The sequence below is a fragment of the Oncorhynchus mykiss genome, chromosome 17 (genome assembly GCF_057628025.1).
Source record: "Oncorhynchus mykiss isolate SJ-2025 chromosome 17, ASM5762802v1, whole genome shotgun sequence".
In the NCBI taxonomy this organism is placed as follows: domain Eukaryota; kingdom Metazoa; phylum Chordata; class Actinopteri; order Salmoniformes; family Salmonidae; genus Oncorhynchus; species Oncorhynchus mykiss.
Window position 1 is genome coordinate 76,189,485 of NC_143038.1, and position 17,234 is coordinate 76,206,718.

Below are 17,234 nucleotides of genomic sequence, written 5' to 3' on the forward strand. Positions count from 1 at the left end.
GTCTGGAAGGGGAGGGTGGGGTGGGGTGGGGGGGTGCTATTAGGAATGACTTCAGTCGTTATCACATTGGTTATTGTAGCTTCATTCACCTCAGTGGATCTACAAACACATAGCCTGTTAGCTATACAATTAGCCGCGACACATTAACTCACATTAACTCAGCACCAGGATTTAAAAAATATAATGGAATACGTACAGAGGTATCTGACAGCAGAAAAAACTATTTCATTAACAAAAGTCAACAAATATAGTTTTTTTGTGCATTTTTATAGCTAATTACTGACCTGCAATTCTACACATTTAGCCATGTTGATATGATATCTGAGCGAGTGAGCAAATAAAATCAATTGGGGCCCCCTGGTCAAGGCCCCTGGAGGTCAAGGCCCCCTGGAGGTCAAAGCCCCCTGGAGGTCAAGGCCCCCCGGAGGTCAAGGCCCCCCGGAGGTCAAGGCCCCCTGGAGTTCAAGGCCCCCTGGAGGTCAAGGCCCCTGGAGGTCAAGGCCCCCTGGGAATGTGCCCTGCATGCCCTGTCGGTAATTCAGCCATGATTACTACACGTTTAGATGACTAAATAGACTAATTAACCAATCTAAAAAGGTTTAACTGAATTGGGCTCATTGAGTGACTGTCACACATAAATAAAATATGCACAAACACACCGCTGTTTCCACCTAATAGACTTGTTATGGATATTATGATTATAGAATAGTGCACATGAAAATACACTTTTGCGTTCCAGTTTTCATGTACCGAATTTTAAACAAACAACTAACGTTTCCATTGCATTTTCAACTCTACCAAACAGTTTTGTCACAACAACAACAAAAAAAAAAATGGTTGAGTTAAATACAAATACCAACGGCTGACAGATGCAGTGTGGGGTAGGCTAATCTACATAACGAGATTTATTATGGATTATAGCGAGAATATTTTTATTTTGTCGAACAGCAGTCGAGCATCGATCATCACGTCACCAGGATAAGACCCCAGATATTTATTAGAAAGGGAGCATCAAGATCATCTTTCACCACCCAGTGAAGTTCATCATCCTTTATTTGATATTCAGCCTAACAAACGGCATGCTTTCCCGAGTCGTAGTGGGGAGGACCACACACCATATCATCCATCGCGTGACTCCAAATTTACTTCAATAGGATGGTTATTATATAAATATTTGAGCGTCAAAGTGATTTCCACCCACCATTTCTCACAAAACACATTTTACAGACACAAAAAAACATCCCACCATGTCGAACGAAGAGATGATCTATCGGCATTGGACTGAAACTTCCTGTTTTCACCACACCTGATTTATTATATTTTTTTTACATGGTAAGACATTACTTGCATAACAACCTTGGATGGAGGCATGGTTTACTGACACATAACAAGAGAGAAACTGCTGATGCACAACCGGGTTTCAGCATTTCACCTCGTGTATTCAACTATTCTAATTCTCAAAAGTAATTTGAGACCACAAACAAGAGTTTTAAAAAATAAACAAAATGTAAACAAATAAATATCCAAATTGAAATCATTATTGAGGTTCGGACCTCGGTGTCCTCATACGTTGCTCTGATTGTGAAAAGGAAAGATACACATTAAAATCCGTATGAAAGAAATACAGAAAAAAAAAACCAATGTATTAAAGTCGACAAATTAAAGTTAAATTATAGTGGAATTGAATATTGACCAATCATAAGTGATGACCATTATGGGAAAGTGCAAACCTGAAAGGCAAATGTCCATTTATTTTATATAATATTATCACATACATGTATATTAACCTTTGAAAAGCACAAGGCCGGTATGGATCTCAAACCATCTGGCATGACATGACTGAAGTACCTGTTACAATACAACGCAGATTACCGTTACATACGAGACTGTTGTAATTGTATCTTTGTTTTCTAAAGAACAATAACTTTTTGTATGTGTCCTATAACTTGTTTTTAGAATCCTCTGTAGGATGTTTTTTTGTATGTGAGAGTGAGACGGACCAAAATCATACGCTGGTGAGGAGGGATTAGCGCAAAACACTACACGACATGTGACACGGTCTAGATTTACAAACCGAAATGAGAAGCATCCCTCACGTGCCGTCGCTGCAGAGAACAGGGTACAAAAAGAATTAATACTACAGAAGCAGCATTTGAGCAGTGATTGTCTAACAACTCCTAATAACCCAGATATACTGTTTTACTGCAATCATGTTTACCACATTTAGTGTCCAACTCCTCAGGAACAGCCGTGAAAAGCGACCAAATGATCTACTGAAACTACCGTGATGAGAGTTGTGAACGAAGACTTTCCTTCCTTACACCAGTCAGTTAGTCAGTCATTCTAGTCGAAGCCAGAGCCATGTATTTAGAGAGATGAGGTTTCTGCAATATGATGCATTAACATAACACTACAACATTCTATTACAGCCATGTTAGAACCCCATTAACATAACACTACAACATTCTATTACAGCCATGTTAGAACTCCATTAACATAACACTACAACATTCTACAACAGTCATGTTAGAACCCCATTAACATGACACTACAACATTCTACAACAGTCATGTTAGAACCCCATTAACATGACACTACAACATTCTACAACAGTCATGTTAGAACCCCATTAACATGACACTACAACATTCTATAACAGCCATGTTAGAACCCCATTAACATGACACTACAACATTCTATAACAGCCATGTTAGAACCCCATTAACATGACACTACAACATTCTATAACAGCCATGTTAGAACCCCATTAACATGACACTACAACATTCTATAACAGTCATGTTAGAACCTCATTAACATGACACTACAACATTCTATTACAGCCATGTTAGAACTCCATTAACATAACACTACAACATTCTACAACAGTCATGTTAGAACCCCATTAACATGACACTACAACATTCTACAACAGTCATGTTAGAACCCCATTAACATGACACTACAACATTCTACAACAGTCATGTTAGAACCCCATTAACATGACACTACAACATTCTATAACAGCCATGTTAGAACCCCATTAACATGACACTACAACATTCTACAACAGTCATGTTAGAACCCCATTAACATGACACTACAACATTCTATAACAGCCATGTTAGAACCCCATTAACATGACACTACAACATTCTATAACAGCCATGTTAGAACCCCATTAACATGACACTACAACATTCTACAACAGCCATGTTAGAACCCCATTAACATGACACTACAACATTCTACAACAGTCATGTTAGAACCCCATTAACATGACACTACAACATTCTATTACAGCCATGTTAGAACCCCATTAACATGACACTACAACATTCTATTACAGCCATGTTAGAACTCCATTAACATAACACTACAACATTCTACAACAGTCATGTTAGAACCCCATTAACATGACACTACAACATTCTATTACAGCCATGTTAGAACCTCATTAACATGACACTACAACATTCTACAACAGTCATGTTAGAACCCCATTAACATGACACTACAACATTCTATTACAGCCATGTTAGAACCTCATTAACATGACACTACAACATTCGATAACAGCCATGTTAGAACCTCATTAACATGACACTACAACATTCTACAACAGTCATGTTAGAACCCCATTAACATGACACTACAACATTCTACAACAGTCATGTTAGAACCCCATTAACATAACACTACAACATTCTATAACAGTCATGTTAGAACCTCATTAACATGACACTACAACATTCTATAACAGCCATGTTAGAACTCCATTAACATAACACTACAACATTCTACAACAGTCATGTTAGAACCTCATTAACATGACACTACAACATTCTACAACAGTCATGTTAGAACCCCATTAACATGACACTACAACATTCTATAACAGTCATGTTAGAACCTCATTAACATGACACTACAACATTCTATTACAGCCATGTTAGAACTCCATTAACATAACACTACAACATTCTACAACAGTCATGTTAGAACCCCATTAACATGACACTACAACATTCTACAACAGTCATGTTAGAACCCCATTAACATGACACTACAACATTCTACAACAGTCATGTTAGAACCCCATTAACATGACACTACAACATTCTATAACAGTCATGTTAGGACCCCATTAACATGACACTACAACATTCTATTACAGCCATGTTAGAACCTCATTAACATGACACTACAACATTCTATAGCAGCCATGTTAGAACCTCATTAACATGACACTACAACATTCTATAACAGCCATGTTAGAACCTCATTAACATGACACTACAACATTCTATAACAGCCATGTTAGAACCCCATTAACATGACACTACAACATTCTATTACAGCCATGTTAGAACCCCATTAACATAACACTACAACATTCTATAACAGCCATGTTAGAACCTCATTAACATGACACTACAACATTCTATTACAGCCATGTTAGAACCCCATTAACATGACACTACAACATTCTATTACAGCCATGTTAGAACCTCATTAACATGACACTACAACATTCTATAACAGCCATGTTAGAACCTCATTAACATGACACTACAACATTCTACAACAGTCATGTTAGAACCTCCATTAACATGACACTACAACATTCTACAACAGCCATGTTAGAACCCCATTAACATAACACTACAACATTCTATAGCAGCCATGTTAGAACCCCATTAACATAACACTACAACATTCTATAGCAGTCATGTTAGAACCCCATTAACATGACACTACAACATTCTATAACAGCCATGTTAGAACCCCATTAACATGACACTACAACATTCTATAACAGCCATGTTAACTCTCCTTTGACATTACATGGGTAATATTTAAACAATGCCATCTAAATTAATGTGTAGAATTAGAACAATTATTGAAAATTCTAACTGTTTAAATATATGGCTCTGTTAATAGCCATAGTCTGTTGTTATGACTGTACAGGTTTCCAATGTCATGATCTGAGAGAGAAACTTTATAGATGGACTACAACCTAACCTGACCAGAAACCAACAACAGGCCAATATTATTACTGAAAATATACCTTGTTTTTTTTTTTGTAATTGAAAGACGAAACATATGAATTATCAAGTTGTTTGGCAATATATATAGAAATAGATTCATATATATACAGTATATGTATAAATATATTTAGTTTGATTATATATTAATTCCACAAAATGATCAAAGATGTATTTCTATGAGATATCATACTAGTTTATTTCCATGGCAGCTACAAATGACACGGATCTGGTTTCAACGAGGCATTTTGGTCTCTGCAAAGATTATACAACTAAAATGTGCAATGAATAAGGGTTCCATTCATTTTGTATAAAGTTACCATACTGCAGTTTTCTGTCTTAAAATGATGTTGTAAAACTCTGTGTTACACGTGTAACTGTGGCCTCTGTGAATTGTCCGTACGATCTGATCTGATACGTCTACATGTTGAAGAGAAAAAAAAATCTGTTTTCTGCAATAATATGATTCTCTCAGAAACTAAAGCACATACAGTATATTTCTGATATGTAAAATAATACAATTGCAATAATGATAGTAGTATAATAATTAAATAATATATACACTTGTCTAGTCAAAAGAATCTTGTTTTGTATATTTCTACCAGTTTCATGGGCCTAATGTAAAATATTCTATGTAAAAAATAAAATATATAATAAATGTCTTTAGATGGTGTTATATGAAAAACAAGCATGATTGCCATATATGTTATCTGCAGAAGCAAATAAAGAAACTATAGATTATAACGTGTGCTTTTCATCATGTCTATATTGGGGGGGGGGGGGGGGGGGGAGGGGATATTATCTTTTTGTTTTTAGATTAACTATTTTAGTAAATGTATCTAATTAAAATTGTATTATATATTGTATTACAGAGATTGATTATATATATATATATATATATCAATAAAATGATTATAACATTACTCCGAGACTCGAGGACAGTATAGTACATCCGTTGCAGAATACACTGCTTTACAGTGCATGGACAAACGGCATTCTTCTGCACTGTGAATCCTTTAATACAGATTATACTTCTGATATACAGTGGTGTGATTGGGTGTTCACATTGTAGTACCTTTCCTTTGAAAAATCGTCTCTTAAATCATTTTAAAGGATCGCTTCATTTAACAAGGGGACATGGACACACACTGTGAAGACTTGTTCTCATGTCTGATTATTTCATCCCTGTGTGGTGTTCAATGTTGTTGTTATTCACCCAATGTTCACGGGTCTGATGGACCCACAACATTATTGTTTTTTTTTAATACAGCCGTAACAATTTATGTAAAAAAAAAAAAAACGTAATACTTTCATATCAATTACAAGCAATATAGACCTTTCTTTATAATTTCCATTTACCTGCTAGATCACATTCATCAATAACAGTGCTGTTTGTTTTACTTTTTATAGAAAAATGTGATTTCTGTAAACAAAAATCTATGATAATCAAGACGTGGGTGGAAGAAATTATGTTAATCTTGAACAAATATAAATGAAACAAGGTTTATCGCTATTGATGTTTATTGCTTTGAACTGAACAAATTAGACACATTTTACATACAGTATTTTATGGAAATGACAAATGAGCCCCATTGAACACAAATTAAGGCCGGTCTGGACACCACATGAGGGACAGAGTTTTACTGTGTGTGTGTGTTGCAAATGTATTTCTTGCACTTGCTGCTTGTGTACTGTGTCTTCCTGTCCTTCTTGGGTCCACACACATCACAGCTCTTCTTCTTGTTACTACCGGCTGCAATCTAGAATGATGGAAACACTTAGTTCAGGAATTGTGTTAACAATTCACTCCCTCACTCACATATATAATTGCATTAGGCCAAGGTAGGAGAGTCAGACACACACACGCAACAACATCCCTCACACTTCCGGTATTTGAGTTGTAGGTTCTGTGAGTCAGGCGGATGGGGCACCAGCATCCTCCTCCTGAATCCTCCTCACAATGGCTGCAGAAGCAGGGGTCCTTAGGATATGTTGCCTCCTCTGGATTTGAGGTCTTACCAATGCCTTGACCTGCTCCTCGAGAAAGAGCCGTCTGCTCTGGAGCTTCCCTCTGTTCCAATCTGGGTTCAACACCAAAGGAAGACTTTATGTCCTACACATGAGTAACCGCCATCCGTGTCGGCCCTGGTTGCATCCTTATCACATTGGCAGCCATGTTGGGTGGGTCATTCCTTGGGAAAGAAGACCATTCATTTTCACATTATTTTTTACATCCATGTTTCTCATACTGGAAGGCTGCTGATGAGTTGGTTGCTGACGAGCTGGTCCTGGGACTGGTCCTGGGGCTGGTTGCTGACGGGCTGGTCCTGGGGCTGGCTGCTGATGGGCTGGTCCTGGGGCTGGCTGCTGACGGGCTGGTCTTGGGGCTGGTTGCTGATGGGCTGGTCTTGGGGCTGGTTGCTGATGGGCTGGTCTTGGGGCTGGTTGCTGATGGGCTGGTCATGAGGCTGGTTGCTGATGGGCTGGTCATGAGGCTGGCTGAGGGTTAATCTCATCCTCTTCTTCCAACTCACTGTCAGGCTCCAAATTGACAGAAACATGATCCTCATAGATTCTCCTTCCACACTAGCCTCTCTCTGCAAATTATATTCCTAAGGGCCTCTGAGAAGAGATCATTTTTGCCATACTGATTGATTGTGGTAGGAGCCCCACATGCAAAGCTATTTATTTGTTGTGTCCCTCCTCCAATTTGCCCCAGGCTGGGGTAGAGTCCAATACATTATTTTGATACAATATTTCGATACATTTAAAAAAAGAAAAAGTAAATACAGTATTTCAATAACATTGTGCAGGTTCCCACAAGACATTGTGTAGTTTCACACACTACGAAGGGCAAATAGTGTGAGAAAAGTGGGAGACAGGCTGACAGGCAGGGAGACAGACAGACAGGCAGAGAGACAGGCAAACAGGCAGGGAGACAGGCTGACAGGCAGGGAGACAGACAGACAGGCAGGGAGACAGGCAGGGAGACAGACAGGCAGGCAGGGAGACAGACAGGCAGGCAGGGAGACAGGCAGGGAGACAGGGAGACAGGCTGACAGGCAGGGAGACAGGCAGGGAGACAGGCTGACAGGCAGGGAGACAGGCTGACAGGCAGGGAGACAGGCAGGGAGACAGACAGGTTATTGGTGCTGTGTTGAAACGGCAGGCCCAGGGAGGAGGAAGACAGGCAGGCAGACAGACAGGTTCTTGGTGCTGTGTTGAAGCGGCAGGCCCAGGGAGGAGGAAGACAGGCAGGCAGACAGGCAGGTTCTTGGTGCTGTGTTGAAACGGCAGGCCCAGGGAGGAAGACAGGGTGAAGTAACTCAGCAAATGTTTGTGTTTTATTTTTTACTTGTTTTTCTTTTAGTAAACATTGAAAATGGGTCCCACAGACCCGAATACCACACAAAGGTTAAACGTTGTGTCCAACTCCTCAGGAACAGCTGTGAAAAGCGACCAAATGATCTACTGAAACTACCGTGATCAGAGTTGTGAACGAAGACTTTCCTTCCTTACACAAGTTAGTCAGTCATTCTAGTCGAAGCCAGAGCCATGTATTTATAGAGATGAGGTTTCAGTTAGCCAGTCATTCTAGTCGAAGCCAGAGCAATGTATTTAGAGAGATGAGGGTTCAGTTAGCCAGTCATTCTAGTCGAAGCCAGAGCCATGTATTTAGAGAGATGAGGTTTCAGTTAGCCAGTCATTCTAGTCGAAGCCAGAGCCATGTATTTAGAGCGATGAGGTTTCAGTTAGTCAGTCATTCTAGTCGAAGCCAGAGCCATGTTTTTAGAGAGATGAGGTTTTAGTTAGCCAGTCATTCTAGTCGAAGCCAGAGCCATGTATTTAGAGAGATGAGGTTTCAGTTAGCCAGTCATTCTAGTCGAAGCCAGAGCCATGTATTTAGAGAGATGAGGTTTCAGTTAGCCAGTCATTCTAGTCGAAGCCAGAGCCATGTATTTAGAGAGATGAGGTTTCAGTTAGCCAGTCATCCTAGTCGAAGCCAGAGCCATGTATTTAGAGAGATGAGGTTTCAGTTAGCCAGTCATTCTAGTCGAAGCCAGAGCCATGTATTTAGAGAGATGAGGTTTCAGTTAGTCAGTCATTCTAGTCGAAGCCAGAGCCATGTATTTAGAGAGATGAGGTTTCAGTTAGCCAGTCATTCTAGTGCACCAGGGGTGAAATTAAAAAAGAACACAAGTAATTTGGACATGAAAATGTAATTAAATGCTAGAATTTTACATTAATTTGCTTCCAGATCCTTCTCCAATTATATTCCTGAATATTTCCTCTGTTATGTACTGTAACAGGTTAGTACAGGAGGTAGGTTATGTACTGTAACAGGTTAGTGCAGGAGGTAGATAATGTACTGTAACAGGTTAGTGCAGGAGGTATGTTATGTACTGTAACAGGTTAGTACAGTAGGTATGTTATGTACTGTAACAGGTTAGTGCAGGAGGTATGTTATGTACTGTAACAGGTTAGTGCAGGAGGTATATTATGTACTCTAACAGGTTAGTACACTAAGTATGTTATGTACTGTAACAGGTTAGTGCAGGAGGTATATTATGTACTGTAACAGGTTAGTGCAGGAGGTATGTTATGTACTGTAACAGGTTAGTGCAGGAGGTATGTTATGTACTGTAACAGGTTAGTGCAGGAGGTAGATAATGTACTGTAACAGGTTAGTGCAGGAGGTATATTATGTACTGTAACAGGTTAGTGCAGGAGATATGTTATGTACTGTAACAGGTTAGTACAGGAGGTATATTATGTACTGTAACAGGTTAGTACAGGAGGTATGTTATGTACTGTAACAGGTTAGTACAGGAGGTATGTTATGTACTGTAACAGGTTAGTACAGTAAGTATGTTATGCACTGTAACAGGTTAGTGCAGGAGGTATGTTTTGTACTGTAACAGGTTAGTGCAGGAGGTAGATAATGTACTGTAACAGGTTAGTGCAGGAGGTATGTTATGTACTGTAACAGGTTAGTGCAGGAGGTAGATAATGTACTGTAACAGGTTAGTGCAGGAGGTATGTTATGTACTGTAACAGGTTAGTGCCGGAGGTATGTTATGTACTGTAACAGGTTAGTGCAGGAGGTATGTTACGTACATTAACAGGTTAGTACAGGAGGTAGATTATTTAACATAACAGGTTAATGCAGGAGGTATATTATTTAACATAACAGGTTAGTGCAGGAGGTATATTATTTAACATAACAGGTTAGTGCAGGAGGTATGTTACGTACATTAACAGGTTAGTGCAGGAGGTAGATTATTTAACATAACAGGTTAGTGCAGGAGGTATATTATTTAACATAACAGGTTAGTGCAGGAGGTAGATTATGTACTGTAACAGGTTAGTGCAGGAGGTAGATTATTTAACATAACAGGTTAGTGCAGGAGGTATATTATTTAACATAACAGGTTAGTGCAGGAGGTAGATTATGTACTGTAACAGGTTAGTGCAGGAGGTAGATTATTTAACATAACAGGTTAGTGCAGGAGGTATATTATTTAACATAACAGGTTAGTGCAGGAGGTAAATTATGTAAATTATGTAAATGGTTAGGAGCTGATAAATATGTATGTGAACGCTGTGTCCATTGCTTAGTGATTATAATGTTGAAAGAATCAGTGATTCCTTCCTAGTGGTGTTGTGTTAGCCTATGGGTGCAATCTCCTTCCAGAATGTTCTCTGTCATCACAGCGTTGTGTCCTCACTTCGTCCTGCTTGTATTAGCTCTCCTCACGCTGTGATCTATGGTACTTCTCTTGCTATAGCTAGAATAGTGTGATAAATATCACTGTGTAATCAAAGTCTGTAGATCAGATGACAATTTGTCAAAACAAAAAGAAAAATCACAAAATGATCTGGTACATGGAAAAGTCACGTTACAGGAAACCTTGGTTGCACTATTGCATGACTCTCGGTCACTAGAACGCACACATCTCAAATGCCAAATACTTCATGGCACTTATTAACGCTCTACCAGTCTGCAAATCTCTCTGTGCTATGAACGGATATAGAGCATTGAAATGAGGCTGTGATTGGGTCCAAGCCATGCAGAGCAGTGGTGTGGTGGGTGACACAAGCAGAGAGAGATACTCTCAGAATCCTTCAGGAGGCAGAGAGAGATCCTCTCAGAATCCTTCAGGAGGCAGAGAGAGATCCTCTCAGGATCCTTCAGGAGGCAGAGAGAGATACTCTCAGGATCCTTCAGGAGTGTCATTTCTTTGGCATTATTAAACTGAAGATTAATCTTTATCTAGTAACTCTGTAATTATTATTACGCAATTAAACTGATTAATCATGTAACTGTAATTAACTAGGAAGTTCGGGGCACCAAGGAAAATATTCAGATTGCAACATTAGAATTTTCCTAATATAACTTTCAGATATTTTAATATCTGATCCTGTCACGCTCTGGCCATAGAGAGGCTTTTATTCTCTATTTTGGTTAGGCCAGGTTGTGACTAGGGTGGGAATTCTATGTTCATTTTCTATGTTTTGCATTTCTTTGTTGTTTGGCCGGGTGTGGTTCTCAATCAGAGGCAGCTGTCTATCGTTGTCTCTGATTGAGAACCATACCTAGGTAGCCATCTGTGTGGGGTGGGTAGTTGCTTTCTGTTTTTGTGTCTGCTCCAGACAGAACTGTTTTGGTTGTTCGCTTTGTTGTTTTGCATTTGATTGTTCAGTTTCGAATAAATAATATGAACTCATACCACGCTGCACCTTGGTCCTCACCTTCTTCCACCAACAGCCGTTACAGATCCCTTAGTCTTCTGATTAAGGACGTATTCTTTACCTGACGTTAGTCTCATTCCAAACGTTGTACATTTTTGGTTATCTGCACGAACCCAGTCTTCACTATGAGTCATGCATATATCAATTGTCTTAAAATCATTTATTTACTAACTAAGTAATTCACAAATGCATAACAAACAGTAGATAGTTACAAGTAAATGATAGCGGAGTTTCCCTAGACGCTAAACCGTCATGGCGGCTTGTGGAACAAAAGGGGAGTGGGAATCGACTGAGATAAGACACACAGTTGATAATTATAACAATTTAAATGCTAATCCTTTGGACATGAATGCTAACATCATGACAGGAGGCAGAGAGAGATCCTCTCAGGATCCATCAGGAGGCAGAGAGAGATCCTCTCAGGTTCCATCAGGAGGCAGAGAGAGATCCTCTCAGGATCCATCAGGAGGCAGAGAGACATCCTCTTAGGATCCATCAGGAGGCAGAGAGAGATCCTCTCAGGTTCCATCAGGAGGCAGAGAGAGATCCTCTCAGGTTCCATCAGGAGGCAGAGAGAGATCCTCTCAGGATCCATCAGGAGGCAGAGAGACATCCTCTCAGGATCCATCAGGAGGCAGAGAGACATCCTCTCAGGATCCATCAGGAGGCAGAGAGAGATCCTCTCAGGATCCATCAGGAGGCAGAGAGAGATCCTCTCAGGTTCCATCAGGAGGCAGAGAGACATCCTCTCAGGTTCCATCAGGAGGCAGAGAGACATCCTCTCAGGATCCATCAGGAGGCAGGGAGACATCCTCTCAGGTTCCATCAGGAGGCAGGGAGAGATCCAATCAGGATCCATCAGGAGGCAGAGAAACATCCTCTCAGGATCCATCAGGAGGCAGAGAGAGATCCTCCCAGGTTCCATCAGGATGCAGAGAGAGATCCACTCAGGTTCCATCAGGAGGCAGAGAGACATCCTCTCAGGTTCCATCAGGAGGCAGAGAGACATCCTCTCAGGATCCATCAGGAGGCAGAGAGAGATCCTCTCAGGTTCCATCAGGAGGCAGAGAGAGATCCTCTCAGGTTCCATCAGGAGGCAGAGAGAGATCCTCTCAGGATCCATCAGGAGGCAGAGAGACATCCTCTCAGGATCCATCAGGAGGCAGAGAGACATCCTCTCAGGATCCATCAGGAGGCAGAGAGAGATCCTCTCAGGATCCATCAGGAGGCAGAGAGACATCCTCTTAGGATCCATCAGGAGGCAGAGAGAGATCCTCTCAGGTTCCATCAGGAGGCAGAGAGAGATCCTCTCAGGATCCATCAGGAGGCAGAGAGACATCCTCTCAGGATCCATCAGGAGGCAGAGAGAGATCCTCTCAGGTTCCATCAGGAGGCAGAGAGACATCCTCTCAGGTTCCATCAGGAGGCAGAGAGAGATCCTCTCAGGATCCATCAGGAGGCAGAGAGACATCCTCTCAGTTTCCATCAGGAGGCAGAGAGAGATCCTCTCAGGATCCATCAGGAGGCAGAGAGACATCCTCTCAGGTTCTATCAGGGGGCAGAGAGACATCCTCTCAGTCTAACAGAGGTAGTCTGCTCCAGGCTACTGGGCTAGCTAGCGAGCACACTGCTATCTTTCCTCTGCTCTCCTCTTGGCCATGGCTGCCTGGCACAACACGCTCTCTGGGCACCAAGACCGGGCGTTGGACATGCCGCTGGAGCAATTCCACGGGTCGTCTGGCGGGCCGCCTTCCATGGTGTTAACCCTACCTCCCGTCAATAACTCGGAGGTTAGCAGCATCACCCCACCGACCACTCGACCTTCCCGGGAGCCCCATTTACCTCCCCCGGAACGGCGTAATGGAGAGCCGAGCACCCGTCGGGACTTTTTAGCTCAGTGTGCCCACATTTTCGAGCCTCAGCCCTGCTCCTTCCCCTCGGATAGCTCCAAGATAACATACCTCATCATACTAGGATGGCTCTCACCTGGGCTACCGCCATATGGGAACAACAGCCGGCCATGTGCGTGAGTCGGGAGGGGTTCATGGTAGAGTTGAGAAAGTGAGAAAGTGTTTTTGATGCCCCGTTCTCCGGGAGAGATAATGCCCGGAAGCTAATCCAGCTATGGCAGGACGCCCGCAGAGTGGCCGACTATGCGGTGGAATACCGCACGTTGGCATCGTAGAGTGTGTGGAACCAGGAAGAACTGTTCGACATGTCCCTGCACGGCGTCTCAGAGGAGGTTAAGGATGAGCTTGCTGCTCAGGAGTTACCCACGGATCTTGACTCCCTCATCGCTTTGACCATCCGCATTGATGGGAGATTGCGGGAACAACGGATGGAGAGGAAATTTGATTTCGCTCGCACGTCCAGGGATTCCATCTTGCCTCCGAGTCATCCCGGAAGTCCCCGGACGGTCCCCTGGCCGAGAGCACCCATGGTTTCCCTACATTCCTCAAGAGTCACCGAAGACGGCCGAGGCACTGGTTCCCGAGCAACTAGACAGAGGAACGGTTCCCGAGCAACTAGACAGAGGAACGTTTCTAGACAGACTAGACAGAGCTGGGCTGTCGCCAGCGGAACGGCAGCACAGGATCAACGCAAGGAGCGGTCTGTATTGCAGGAAGTTTGGTCATTTTGTGTCCTCTTGCCCAGTAAAAGACCAGGCTCACCGGTAGGAGCGAGTACTTTGATGGGCCATATGGAGAACTTTTCTGCTTCCCTGACTCGCACCTCTTTTCATGTCATTCTGCTGTGGGGAAACCAGTCCAAACCTCTCCGGGTCCTCATTGACTCTGGGGCTAATGAGAGCTTTTAGGACGCCACACTGGCTTTCGAGCTGAAGATACCCACTCAGCCCTTCCATTCTCATGGATGTTAGAGCGCTGGATGGGTGCTCTACAGGTCAGGTTACCCATAACACCACTCCCATCAACCTATGGGTGTCAGGGAATCACAGCAAGACTGAGCTTGCTGCTGATGGGCTGGTCTTGGGGATGGTTGCTGACTGGCTGGTCCTGGGGCTGGTTGCTGATGGGCTGGTCCTGGGGCTGGTTGCTGATGGGCTGGTCCTGGGGCTGGTTGCTGATAGTAAATCCCATCTTCTTCTTCCAAGTCACTGTCAAGCTCCAAATGAACAGAGACATGATCGTTCTATTCTGAAGATGTTTCATCTTCCAAAGTGAAAGACTCTCCGCAATTTACTTTTTATATGGCCCTCTGAGCAGAGATTATTTTTGCCACACTGATTGATTGTGGTAGGAGCCCCACATGCAAAGCTATTTATTTGTTGCGTCCCTCCCCCAATTTCCACCTGGCTGGGGCAGAGTGTGGGAAAATACAGATTTTTGTTACAATGTATCTAAATACTGTATTGTAATAACATTGTGCAGATTAACCACAAGACATTATGTAGTTTCACACATCACAGAGTGTAAATAGTGCGAATGAAGCGGAAGACAGGCAGACAGGCAGGGAGACAGACAGACAGGCAGACAGGCAGGGAGACATGCAGACAGGCAGACAGGCAGGGAGACATGCAGACAGGCAGGGAGACAGGCTGACAGGCAGACAGGCAGGGAGACATGCAGACAGGCAGACAGGCAGGGAGACAGGCAGACAGGCATACAGGCAGACAGGCAGGGAGACATGCAGACAGGCAGGGAGACAGACAGACAGGCAGACAGGCAGGGAGACAGACAGACAGGCAGACAGGCAGGGAGACATGCAGACAGGCAGACAGGCAGGGAGACATGCAGACAGGCAGGGAGACAGGCTGACAGGGAGACAGGCAGGGAGACATGCAGACAGGCAGACAGGCAGGGAGACAGGCAGACAGGCAGGGAGGCATGCAGACAGGCAGACAGGCAGGGAGACATGCAGACAGGCAGGGAGACAGGCTGACAGGCAGGGAGACATGCAGACAGACAGGGAGACAGGCAGACAGGCAGGGAGACAAGCAGACAGGCAGGGAGACAGACAGGCAGGCAGGGAGACAGACAGGCAGGGAGACAGACAGGCAGGCAGACAGGCTGGGAGACAGGCAGACAGGCAGGGAGACAGGAAGACAGGCAGGGAGACAGACAGGCAGGCAGGGAGACAGGCAGACAGGCAGGGAGACATGCAAGGAGACAGGCAGGGAGACAGACAGGCAGGCAGGGAGACAGACAGTTATGGAGACAGACAGGCAGGCAGGGAGACAGACAGCTAGGCAGGGAGACAGGCAGGTTCTTGGTGCTGTGTTGAAACAGCAGGACCAGGTAGGAGGAAGACAGAGTGAAGTAACGCAGCAAACATTTTTGTTTCATTTTTACTTGTTTTCACCGACACACAAACTTTTCCACACTTGTATTACCCTCGGGTCCAGTGGACCCGGACACCACATATGTAGTATAAACGTGTAGGGGGATTCACAGTTTGCACATGAAAATGTGATATTTTACATGTTCTTCACAGAAAATGAGGCCATTGAGTCTCAGGTCAAACATAATAATTCACTGTATCATTTTTCTTTTAGTAAACATTGAAAATGGGTCCCACAGACCCAAACACCACACAAGGGTTAAGCAGAGCAGATCCAGATCTAGAATGGCTTGTCACATTAAGCAGAGCAGATCCAAGACACAGACCAGAAGAATCTCTCCGACAGACAGCCAGTGTCATTCATTGCCAATTTAAAAACAAAATCAGAAACACATAATAAAACATCAGGAGACTTTAAAAAGAAAAATACGATTTTTCGAGGCAGTATTAATATGCATTCCAATGTTGCCATGAAAAGGTTGGTTGAGCTGTCAGCTACAGTGCCTCACCATAACCCGTGGCAGTAGTACCGTGACTTTCAGTGTTACTGGTTTTACAATGACATCAGAAAAGTGGCTCTACATTGGAAATGACATAAGACTTACAGTGGCTCTACATTGGAAATGACATAAGACCACACAATCACAGATACTGTAAAATAAATTCCTGCCAAGACAAGAGGGAGGTTTGTGGGAGAATGTGGAGAGAGGAGGAGGAGCGAGGGAGAGAGACAGATGAGAGAAACAGATGAGGAATGAATGAGGAGAGAGAGAGAGAGAGAGAGAGAGAAGGGGGAGAGAGAGAGAGAGAGAGAGAGAGAGAGAGAGAGAGAGAGAGAGAGAGAGAGAGAGAGAGAGAAAGAGAGAGAGAGATAGAACTCCCCCTCTGTGAATAGGTTTCTACATGGAACCAAAATGGATCTACCTGGAACCCAAGAGGGTTCTTCAAAGAATTCTCCCACAGCTAAATAACCATTTTAGGGTATAGATATAACTTTTTTTCTGCGAGTTTAAGAAGTGTGCCGTATTCAGCCGTCTGATGCCTCTGTACGTCCCCCTGTCCCCTTTCTCATGGTAAACCCTCAGTGTTTCCAGAAAATAAGAGAAAACAGTGACTCATGGCTGAGTGTTG

At 42.9% G+C, this 17,234-nt stretch overlaps 2 long non-coding RNA genes across 2 annotated transcripts in view; one reads left to right on the forward strand and one right to left on the reverse strand.

Moving 5' to 3' along the window:
* Positions 1 to 17,234, forward strand: part of LOC149976510 (uncharacterized) — a 989,396-nt gene that overhangs the window by 456,186 nt on the left and 515,976 nt on the right. The gene's annotated exons all lie outside the window — the stretch shown is intronic.
* LOC149976514 (uncharacterized) lies at positions 3,300 to 3,591 on the reverse strand. Its single transcript, XR_016487670.1, has 2 exons — positions 3,500 to 3,591; positions 3,300 to 3,453 (listed from the first exon to the last, which is right to left on the reverse strand). It is a non-coding gene; the product is annotated as an uncharacterized LOC149976514 (long non-coding RNA).